This window comes from Apostichopus japonicus, chromosome 7 (genome assembly GCF_037975245.1).
Source record: "Apostichopus japonicus isolate 1M-3 chromosome 7, ASM3797524v1, whole genome shotgun sequence".
In the NCBI taxonomy this organism is placed as follows: Eukaryota; Metazoa; Echinodermata; class Holothuroidea; order Aspidochirotida; family Stichopodidae; genus Apostichopus; species Apostichopus japonicus.
Genome location: NC_092567.1, coordinates 1,760,303 through 1,771,819, shown reverse-complemented (window position 1 = coordinate 1,771,819; position 11,517 = coordinate 1,760,303). Strand labels below are relative to the sequence as shown.

The 11,517-nt window shown below is 36.2% G+C and overlaps 1 protein-coding gene across 5 annotated transcripts in view; it reads right to left on the bottom strand.

Moving 5' to 3' along the window:
* The window catches only part of LOC139969976 (uncharacterized), a 95,657-nt gene extending 86,106 nt beyond the window's left edge, over positions 1-9,551 (bottom strand). Inside the window, exons 1-2 of one of the 5 annotated variants that reach the window (XM_071975467.1) lie at positions 9,164-9,550; positions 7,269-7,334 (exon numbers count right to left, since the gene is read on the bottom strand). The gene's annotated coding sequence lies outside the window, so the exon portion shown is untranslated. Of the gene's footprint in view, positions 1-1,620; positions 1,785-7,268; positions 7,468-9,163 lie in introns of those variants that run through there. The other 4 variants (XR_011793844.1, XM_071975466.1, XM_071975465.1 and 1 more) reach the window with 4 other exon arrangements.
* Between the last annotated feature and the right edge of the window lie 1,966 nt (positions 9,552-11,517).

Sequence of the window (11,517 nt, the reverse complement as noted above, 5' to 3'; positions counted from 1 at the left end):
AATTGAACATCATCACAGTACTGACCTTGGTAGTTGGTGTGAAAACGTACCGCATTCTAACGGTACACGAATGTGAGCCTATCCAACTGATTAATATACGACCGCTCCGCGGGCTATCATTGCATTTTCGTAACGTAGTTCAGTGGGAAATTCAGTCGTAATGCAATACAGTGTTTCTAGAATCGCGAAGAAATTATTCCAGGGACAACAATGTGAACAAAATCATCATATTCCGAGAGAGAACATGTTTAGCTTCCTAACCATATCATTCACGTATATGTATGTATAACATACCTGTATTTATCGTAAATTGAAAGAAAGTTCGAAAAAGTTTACAACCAGTAGCAGCTACGGTCAAACCACACCTGCACACAGTAGTACCATTATATCGCTTTGGCTGATTGACGTCACAGAATCGTGCTCGCTTATTGGCTTAACAACTACATGAATGCGAGGTGATTGGTAGAATCTGGGAAATTCCCAGTAGAGTCAAGTTACACAGGATTATTTCGGGAGGGTGTGTCACTATTGGCAATTACAAGTACACCCAATTTCAGGCGGGAGTCGGAAGACCGAATGTAGTGGAGAGTTGTACACTGGAAGCATATGCAGTCAAGTTGTATTATCGACAGTGTTTCGGCGTTGTGTATGAATTTCATAATAATAATGCTGTTTCATGGAGGAGTGTTACGCGGCGGTTTGAAAATAAAACAGGTTACAAATTGAGACATTCTTCGCATCATTTTTAAAAGTGGCCTTGGTGCCCTGCTCACAATTTCAGCGTTGGCCTTGCTGCCCTCCCCACTGGCCTTGATGCCCTCCCCAAAAACATGTATTCCAAGGCCAGTTGGCCTGCCCTAGAAATTACGAAATTCGAGCCCTGGTCTACAGTCAGTGAAAGAACCTTGCTGATCAATTTAATCAACAATAACGAAAGCTTCGGATTATAATCTCTATTGGCAAGGCATCACAATAAGCTCACTGGCTTTCTGTTTATGTGTGCAAAGTGCAAGTGACCATTGGTTCTTTCAGTACAGTTCTTTCAGTATACTATTAACAATTGGTATTAACGTTACACACGTACATTACAGCCTACAGCCGAATATAACAGGTCTAACTATAACGCTAGGAGAACACTATACAATATCCGTGGACGACGAACTGACGTGTTAGAAGTGTTCTTCGCTCTGTTTAAGACTTGCAAAAATAATCATAAGTTGCACTGAAACTTCAATTAAAAGCTCTTTTTCTAAATTGGTAATATTTAAAACAATAATTTAAACGTGACAAAATCAGTGACACACATACCCTGATGTTGATATAGCTGAATAACTACTATACACTTGCATGGGACTTTGTAGTTTTTACAGTATGAGATATTACTACTTATTAATCAATGCACAGGTACACAAAAGTTCGTCAAATTAACAGAATGCTATATCTATATTTTGGATAAACTGGTAAACTGAGATTTTCATAAGCGCACATGAAAATTTCTGATTACAGTCAATACTATGTTAGAATAAATCATTTAACGCTACGAAAATTTACATATATATTTTTTTCTTAAATTAGAGCTTTACATCATTTCGTCCCCTGTATGTATATACGCCTACTTACCATTACGATCACCGCTTTGTAGGTTTATTATCCAGAGTAGATATTAAGTCTAGAGTCTTTTTATCCTTAAATAACAAATGAAAATCACAAAAGAAGAACATACGGAAACAGGAATAAAGAACATCCAATTGACTACAGTAGATGGCGTCGTGCATATTATGTGATGTCTACTATGCAAACCTGGACGCTAAATAGCTATCGGTAGGCCTAGGAGTCAGTCTAACGCTGTAACTCGTTCACCAAAGTTCGTGGTTTAAAGTTTACACAGTGAAACAACTTGATTTGAGTATACAATTCATATCTGATATTTATGCCTTAATGTGTTTATTTTGTCATATCAGCCGTTCAAAAGTACTTGCTGCGTTTACTATTAACTATATGTGGATCTATTAAGATTGAAATTGTTTCGATGAATGGTATTCTATGCACGTACTATGTCTGTATATCACGGGAATAATGAAAGATGTGGACAGGAATGATATGAGTTGTGGATGAGACTAGAGGCGATGGTTAAATAATATCTTGGCAACAAACGGCGAGATTCTCTTACGAGCATCCTTTAATGTGAAGAAAAAGAAGAAGAAGAAAATGGAAAAGAACGAAGAAATGATAAACAATTAAAACGAGCAATGAAATTTGGGACTAAATCGGGACTCGAACTAATGAAATCAATATTATGGATTATGAGTCGAGTTCAGTTCCATCCTCTGGAACTGTTTGCTCATTTTGATTTTGAAGTGAACACAATCTTGAATTAACGGAAGAACGCTAAAAGTTAAAATTCACTAAGGTTTTCCAGTGGCGTAGGATTTTTTTTCAGGTGGGGGGAGCGCTGGGGGGGGGGGGCTTGACCATATCATAGGAGGGCGTCTTGTTACTATCCCAGCGGAGCGCCACCATGGGTTGGCGCGCAGCGTAGCGAAAGTTTTAGCTAAAAAGGCCTCCTAGATCGTCGGAAATGACACTTTCTAAGCCTTGTAAGCAGGGGCGTCAATCCGATTTGAAACGGGGGGGGGGGGTGACGTAATCGATTAGAGTATTCCGGCCGCAAGTACTATCTAAGCGGAGCGCCACCATCGGTTGGCGCGCAGCATACCAACAAAATTTCAGATTTCGATATCTGCCAGATCGTTGGAGATGGCACTTGCCAGGCTGGATAGCAGCCATCTAGTTGCGTGATTTCGGGAGAAAATTACAAATTCGTCACTCAGGAAATCTGCAATAAAGTTCATGAGGTCTTATTTTTTGGTGGATTACTTCTGTTATTAGTGATTCCAGTTGACATCAACATTAGAACCCAGTGCAATTTGACAAATGATGCGGCGAACTGGAAACCCCAGCCCCATCTTGGCCTATGTTTCAGGATAGAATACCCCTCATTTGTCCAAACCCATGGCAACTAACAATCTGTGAATACATTTACTTCGAAATGGGCACATTATATTGCACCAAGTCGGCCAAGGAATGACCCCAGGGCCTCAGATATAGGCATATAGGAATGATGCCCCAAAATATCCCCGGACATACTATAGGCGAACTATATGTCAAACTGACATGATCAAAGACTGCGTCTGAAACATTATTGGGTGGTAGACTGATTCTCAGCGATAGTATTGTCTCCTTTCTTGAAAATTTGGTTTTTTAGCTGTTTTAAAAGCATCAGGGTACTCCCAGAAGTGAAAACCCGGCCTATGCGCTATGTCACGTCGGGTTTTCAGCAACTATAGCCTACTGCTGGTCCGCGGTCGAAGGGTCGCTCATGATTGGTCATCATGGAGATTCGAAATCATTCAGATCAATGATATATATTTCACACATGTAATTTTTTACACCCAAAATCCCAGTGGGGGGGGGGGTCGACTCGGGGCGACAAGCTTCCATGGGGGGGGCTGTCGCCCCCCACGCCCACCCCTTGGCTACGCCACTGATGTTTTCCAATGAACCCCAATCCTATCAGTACAATGAGAATGGACTAACTATAAACACTATGATGTGATAAAGAGGGAATTTATTTGAGGGTAGCAGTGGAATGCAAGTGAAAATGGACATGGTTGACTATTATTCGACTACTCTAGTATGTTTAGAGGCAATATACTGATCACCTTTCATAGTAATTTCAGTGAAATGTGTAAAGAATAGATCAGAAGTCTCTAAATTTGTATGGCGCCATGTGTAGTCAATCGGCCCAGGCAGTGAGGAATTCAGAATTGGGAAACGGCTCCTCGGAAGAAAAAATTAACATAAATGTGGCATTCTGACTCATAATATGCTAATATATATATAAGGTTTACGTGTTCTACGTGCAAGGCTGTACTAATAACTTCTTATGTAAACCCACTCATTACCTAATCTCCCGGATCCGTTCCTGCATGGGCCAAGGTACTACTTTGTGTTCAGTTTCCTTTCGTTCAAATAACCGTGCCAAAGGTGAATGTGCGATCAATCTCTCAAGTAGATATCATCAGCGACTATATATACTCTGATTGTCGCTGATTGGCTGATCTCTGTCAGCTGACTACTTAATTACCTACTCACCATATCTTCTCTTTTAATATTAACCAATTAAGATATAATTTGACTGTAGAAACGAGCTTTGTGAACTTTGTTCTGCCATTTACTTATCAACAACACTTACCAGGGGTTGTCACGAGTGCACTTACAAGGCGCTACTGTTGGAGGTGGTTTTACCGGCGACAAATTGATCATATAAAATATATGAAGGATATTGTGCAACGATTGTTAATTGAATAAGATGGAACATAACAAAGAGCCACGTCAGTCCTTCCGTGTGTGTTTAGTATCCAAATACAGTTCATGTTGCTATAAGAGCACAATAGACAGACAAGGACCGGTGGTTCTAAACGAGACGACCTCCAAGGAACAAACCCCAAACATGCAAAAGCAGAAGTAAAACACAGTTTCATATCTATCGTTTGTGTTTTTATATTGAAGACGGTGGTGATATGATGACTCGCAAAATTCGAGTCTAACGTCATTTATATTTTATCATCGAGAAAATAACACTTCTCTAGACTTTCCAGTGTATAAAAAGTTCATCATATAGACAGGGCTTTCAGTAAAGTTACACCATGTTACAGAAGTCACTCACTAAGTTTGATAACACAAATCTAGCTTTTTATTTAAAAACAATACACAAAATTATGTTGAACTCTCGATCATACACTTTAAGAGTAATTAGAATGCTGAGACTTAAATCTTTATCAACGTTTATTTTAAAATCAGCCTTCTTATGCTAAGTTACTAATCCAAAACTATGTAATTACTGTAAGGCGCCCTATCGATTATGACGTCACAACAACTTTCGTGACTGATTGCGTTTAACTTGGGTCTGCACTTTTTTTTCCTTTGAGTGATGTTATCCATGAGTATTTTTCAAAGCGACGATAAAATGAATATATAGATACAGTATGCATAGATGAATCAAACTAACAAAATTATCATACATCAATGTAGAATTATATAAGTCAACAGAACCAGTCATTTTACCAACAGGTCTCTGGCTCGACAAAGTTTACATTAAAGTGAATCTCTCCTTATCTCTCATTTACTATTTATAGTTTACACAAAACATCGACCTTTGCAGTAATCTCATATCAACCCACCCTGAAAAACTCAACTTTCTGTTTTGTTATCAATATTCACGATATCCTTTTAGAATGTCACCTACAGCTCATTATTTTAGATGGCGGGCTTCACAATATTGCGAGGCTGTTTGAATTGTAGATACAACGTTTATTCATTTGCATGTTAAAGAAGCTGTTTGGGTTGATTTTTACTATTTTATCGATACTAATCGCTAATGACATCAGATCAAACTGTAATAAAGGTTTATTGCAAAAAGTTTGGTAAAAATCTGTTTTCTTTTTTAAACATTTTAAACATGGTCTGTAAATGTGTGCTATGCAGCAATACAAAGCGCGCACGTGACGAAATTTTTAACTTTGATGATCAAATCAAATTTGTTCATTATACCCTCAGAAACCAGTATTTGATGAAATTAAAGAAAAAGATGACCCGTTATTAATACACATACTTGTGTATAGTATTACCCTACCAGGGTAAATTTGCAAACCTAAGTTAAACTACTGCTTCAAGCGGTACGACTGAACTTCGGGCGAGGAAATTAATTGTTGCGGTTCCTTGATAAGCCAATTAGGTTTAATCTCAAATTATTTATATTTGTCCAATAATTTCAGAAAATAACATTTACGATTCTTTGTTCTGGTCACTATGATAAAGCAAAAGACATCAGTCACGTGATTGCTTACATACAAAGACAAAAATCCATAAATATCAGTATATTAATAAACTTAATCTGTTCAATATATTATTTAATATTAATTTTCTTCCTGATTATCAGGAAGTTTGTAGCGTTTAAAACTAATGTAATGTTCACAATGGTTTTACTGAGCTGAGGGAACCACATTAACACCGGGTAAGCCTATTTTAACTTATTCAATGTTCTCTTTACTTCCCACATATAGGCCTAACGTATATCATGTTTCATGAACTTCCCACTAGATTTATAGTAAAACTTATTCAATTGTCCATATTCTTACCATATAATATAATCCATGTTCCATAAGGATAGAAAGTAAGATAACTGCATGTCTCTCATGCATATAGTTGCAAATTAAACCTTTACCTTGAGGAATGTTTTAAATCATTTCCATCCTGATTCATACATTTAATTTAGACCTAAGCTTAAAAGCTCAATACCTGAAATGAAAGTATTACAATTCTAAATGTCTGTTTCGACAGGACTCATTGTTAGTATATTTATGATCTGGTCTGTCTGACAGCAATAATCTGAAAGGCTAGCTTATGATCTGATTGGAAGAGATATGCTGTAGCTGCATGAATGAACTATTAAAATACTAGGATTTACATCATAATAGTTTGATTAACATCAGCTTAAAATTATTCCTTTCAAATTATTGAAATATTTAATCGAAATTATAATATGATCATACAGACATTAAATAATTCTTAACAATTGAAATAGCCTTGAAGACGCCAAGTTCATATAGTAAGCAGTTGTCATACATTTAACATAGCCTGTGTTATTTATGACTTGTTTACTATATCAGTTTTCTTAGTATATCAGTACATAGCCTGAGTTATTAATGACGTGTTCAGTATATCAGTACATAACCTGTGTTATTAATGACGTGTTTAGTATATCAGTACATAGCTTGTGCTAATAATGACATGTTTAGTATATAAGTACATAGCCTGTGTTATAAATGACGTGTTTAGTATATCAGTAATAGCCTGTGTTATTATTGACGTGTTTAGTATATCAGTACGTATCCTGTATTATTAATGACGTGTTTAGTATAAAGTACATATCCTGTGTTATTAATGACGTGTTTAGTATATTAGTACATAGCCCGTGTTATTAATGACGTGAATAATATATGAGTACATAGCCTGTATTATTAGTGACGTGTTCAGGATATCAGTACATAGCCCGTGTTATTAATGACGTGAATGGTATATGAGTACATAGCCTGTATTATTAGTGACGTGTTCAGTATATCAGTACATAGCCTGTGTTATTAACGACGTGTTTAGTATATCAGAATATAGCTTCACACCATTACTGTTTCATGTACGTTACTTACCAGTACGATCATCACGTTGTGGGTTTATCATCCCAAAGTAGAATTTTAGTCTAGAATCCTTTAATCCTTAAAAAAAAAACTCGTGAAAATCACGAAGAAGAACATATGGAAGCGGGAATGAAGAACATCCAATTGACAAGATGGCGTCGTGTAGGGCATGTGATGTTGTAACATACGACCCTCGACGCTAAATAGATATCGATAGCAATCAATCTATAGTTGTAACTGGTTTCAAAGGTTGTTGTTAATAGTTGACAGAATTAAATACTTTATTTGATAATATATTTCATATCTAATATTTATGCCTTGTGTTTATTTTGTCATATCAGGCGTTCAAAGTACTTGCTGCATACATGTTTACTATTAACTATCCGTGGATCTATAAAGATTTAAATTGGTTTGATGTATGTTATCCTACGTACGTAAGATGCCTGTATATCACAGGAACGACATAAGTTTTGCATGAGAATATAGGCGATGGTTACATAATATATCTTGACAAGAACAGGCTAGAATTTTTTACGAGAATCATTTATTATGACGAAAAAAGACTGAATAAAGTATAAACAATTTGAAAGAGCAAAGAAACTTGGTGCTCATCTTATGAATAATAATGAGGTCACGGGGTCAAAAGTGAAAATCTCCAAACGCTTATAACTCCACAGCCGAAAGTCAGAATTTATATAGTACTAATGTGTTCGTAGATAATGGGTATATGGTAATATATGTTCAAGTTGATATTATGCATATTTATTATGGGGCGGGCTTAAGTTGATTTTCACTAAAATAGCTTGTAAACACGGTAACTGAACGGCAAGTTGGATTGAAGTCATACTTGGTATATTTACGCGCCATAGAGAGAAGAAGAGCCCTATTGATTTTGGTGCTCATCTCAAGAATATTAATGAGGTCACATGGGTCAAATGTAAACATTTTCAAAATTGAATCATACTTTGTGTGAAGGTGTTGGTAGATAGCCGGTACATGATAATGTATGTTCAATGTGATTTTAAGCACATTTATTAGGGGGAAGGGCTTGAGTTGATTTTTGCTAAAAATTGCTGTAAACATGGTAAGTTAACATATTTATTAGGTAGGTCTACACTACAGTCAGTAAAAGAACCTTGCTGATCAATTTAATCAATAATAACGAAAGCTTGGGATTATAATCTCTATTGGCAAGGCATCACAATAAGCTCACTGGCTTTCTGTTTATGTGTGCAAAGTGCAAGTAACCATTGGTTCTTTCAGTACAGTTCTTTCAGTATACTATTAACAATTGGTATTAACGTTACGCACGTACTTTACAGCCTACCACCGAACAAATCAAGTCTAACTATAACGTTAGGCTAACACTAAAAAATATCCGTAGACGACGAAATGACGTGTAAGAAATGTTCTCCGTTCTGTTTAAAACTTGCAAAAATAATCATAAGTTTCACTGAAAATTCAATTGAAAGCTCTTTTACTAAAATAGCTATATTTAAAACGGTAATTTAAACCGCTGAGGAAGGAAACAAATCATACCTATTGCAACAGTTGACAAAGCGTGACAAAATCAGTTATAAACATACCCGGATGTTGATATAGCTGTATAACTACTATAAACTTGCATGAGAGTAGTTTTCACAGTATGGGATATTACTACTTATAATTCAATGCACAGGTACATAAAAGTTCGTCAAATTTACAGAATGCTATATCTCCATTTTGGATAAAATGGTAAACTGAGACTTTTAATAAGCAGTCATGGAAATTACTGATTACAGTTAATACTATGTTAGAATAAATCATTACCGGTTAACGCTACGAAAATTGACATATATTTTTTTTAATTTTCTGAATTAAGAGCTTTACATCATTACCGTCCCCTGTATGTATATACGCCTACTTACCATTACGATCATCGCTTTGTAGGTTTATATTATCCAGAGTAGAATTTGTGTCTAGAGTCCTCTTATCCTTAAATAACAAATGTAAATCACATAAAGAAACCATATAGAAACGGAAATAAAGAACATTCAATTGACTGCAGTAGATGGTGTAGTGAATATCATGTGATGTCGAATATGCGAACCTGGACGCTAAATAGCCATCGGTAGGCCTAGGAGTCAGTCTATAGTTGTAACTGGTTCACCAACGTTCGTGGCTAATAGTTTACACAGTAACACACATTTATTTGATAATACAATTCATATCTGATATGTATGCCTTGTTGTGTTTATTTTGTCATATCAGCCGTTCAAAGGTACTTGCTGCGTTTACTATTAACTATATGTGCATCTATTAAGATTGAAATTGTTTCGATGAATGGTATTCTATGCACGTACTATGTCTGTATATCACGGGAATGATGAAAGATGTACACAGGAATGATATTAGTTGTGGATGAGACGTCAGGCGCTTGTTAAATAATATCTTGACAACAAACGGCGAGATTCTCTTACGAGGATCCTTTAATGTGAAGAAGAAGAACAAGAAAAAGGAAATGAAAAAGGTCGAAGAAATAATAAAAATTGAAAAGATCAAAGAAATTTGGGACTAAATCGGGACTCGAACCAGTGAAATCAATATTGCAAAGGATTATGGGTCGAGTCCAGTTCCATCCTCCCGAACTGTTTGCTCATTTGAATGTTGAAGTGAACAGAATTTTGATTGATCGGAAGAACGCCAACAGTTAAAAGTCACTTAATGTTTTCCAAAGAACCCCAATCATTTCAATACAATGAGAATGGACAAACTATAGACAATATGATGTGATAAAGAGGGAAATTATTTGAGGGTAGCAGTGGAATGCAAGTGAAAAAGGACATGGTTGACCATTATTCGACTTTTCTAGCATGTTTAGAGTCAATATACTGATCATCTTTATAGTAATTTAACTCAAATATGTAAAGAATAGATCAGAAATATCTAAATTTGTCTGGCGTAATGATTAGTCAATCGGCCCAGGCAGTGAGGAATTCAGGATTGGAAAAGGCTCCTCAGAAGAAAACATTCACATATATGTGGCATTCTGAGGCATATTTATGCTAATATAAATGAGGTTTATATATATATATTTCTACGTGCAAAGCTGTACTAATAACTTCTTATGTAAACCCACTCATCACCCAATCTCCCGAATCCGTGCCTGGGTCCAGGTACCAAATAGTGGTTTAGTTTTCTGTCGTTCGAATAACCGTGCCAAAGGTGAATGTTCGATCAATCTCTCAAGTAGATATCATCAACGACGATATCTACTCTGCTTGTCGCTGATTGGCTGATCTCTGTCAGCTGACTACTTAATTACCTACTCACCATATCTTCTCTTTTAATATTAACCATTGAAGATATTATTTGATTTCAGTAACGAGCTTTGTGAACCTTGTTCTGCCATTTACTTATCAACAACACTAACCACGGATTGTCACGAGTGCACTTACATGAAGCTACTGTTAGAGGTGATTTTACATGCGACATTTTGATCATTAAAATAAATGAAGGGCAGTGTGCAACGATTGTTAATTGAATAAGATGGAACATAACAAAGAACCACGCAAGTGATTCATTGTGTGCTTGGTATCCAAATACACTTCATGTTGCTTTCAGAGCACAATAGACAGACAAGAACCGGCGGTTCTAAACGAGACGACCACCAAGGAACAAACCCCAAACATGCAAAAACAGAAGTAAAACACAGTTTCATATCTATCGTTCGTGTTCTTAAGTTGAAGACGGTGATACGATGATTCTTAGAATTCGAGTCTAGCGTCATTTATATTCTATCGTCAAGAACATATCCTTTCTCTGGACTCTCCAGTGCATAAGAAATTAATTATACAGACAGGGCTCTCTGTAATGTTACACAATGTTACAGAAGTCACTCAATCAGTTTGATAACACAAATCTAGCATTTTATTTAAAAATAATAAAAGAAATCATGCTGAACTCTCGATCATACACTGTAAGAGTAATTAGAATGCTGAGGATTAAATCTACATGAACGTTTATTTTAACATCAGCCTTCTTATGCTTAAGTTACTAATCCAAAACTATGTAATGACTGTAAGGCGCTCTATCGATTATGCTTGTATGTATTGTATGTATTTTAGAACCTCCTGCAAGCAGGAACTAGCGAAGAAGCCTCATTGGCTCATCAAAGCCGCAAGCTGACAGAAGTCAGTCTCTTACATTCATATATAACGTCCATGATTATGAGTTTTCAATTTTCAACAACTCTGTAACTGGACGACATACATTTATCTTG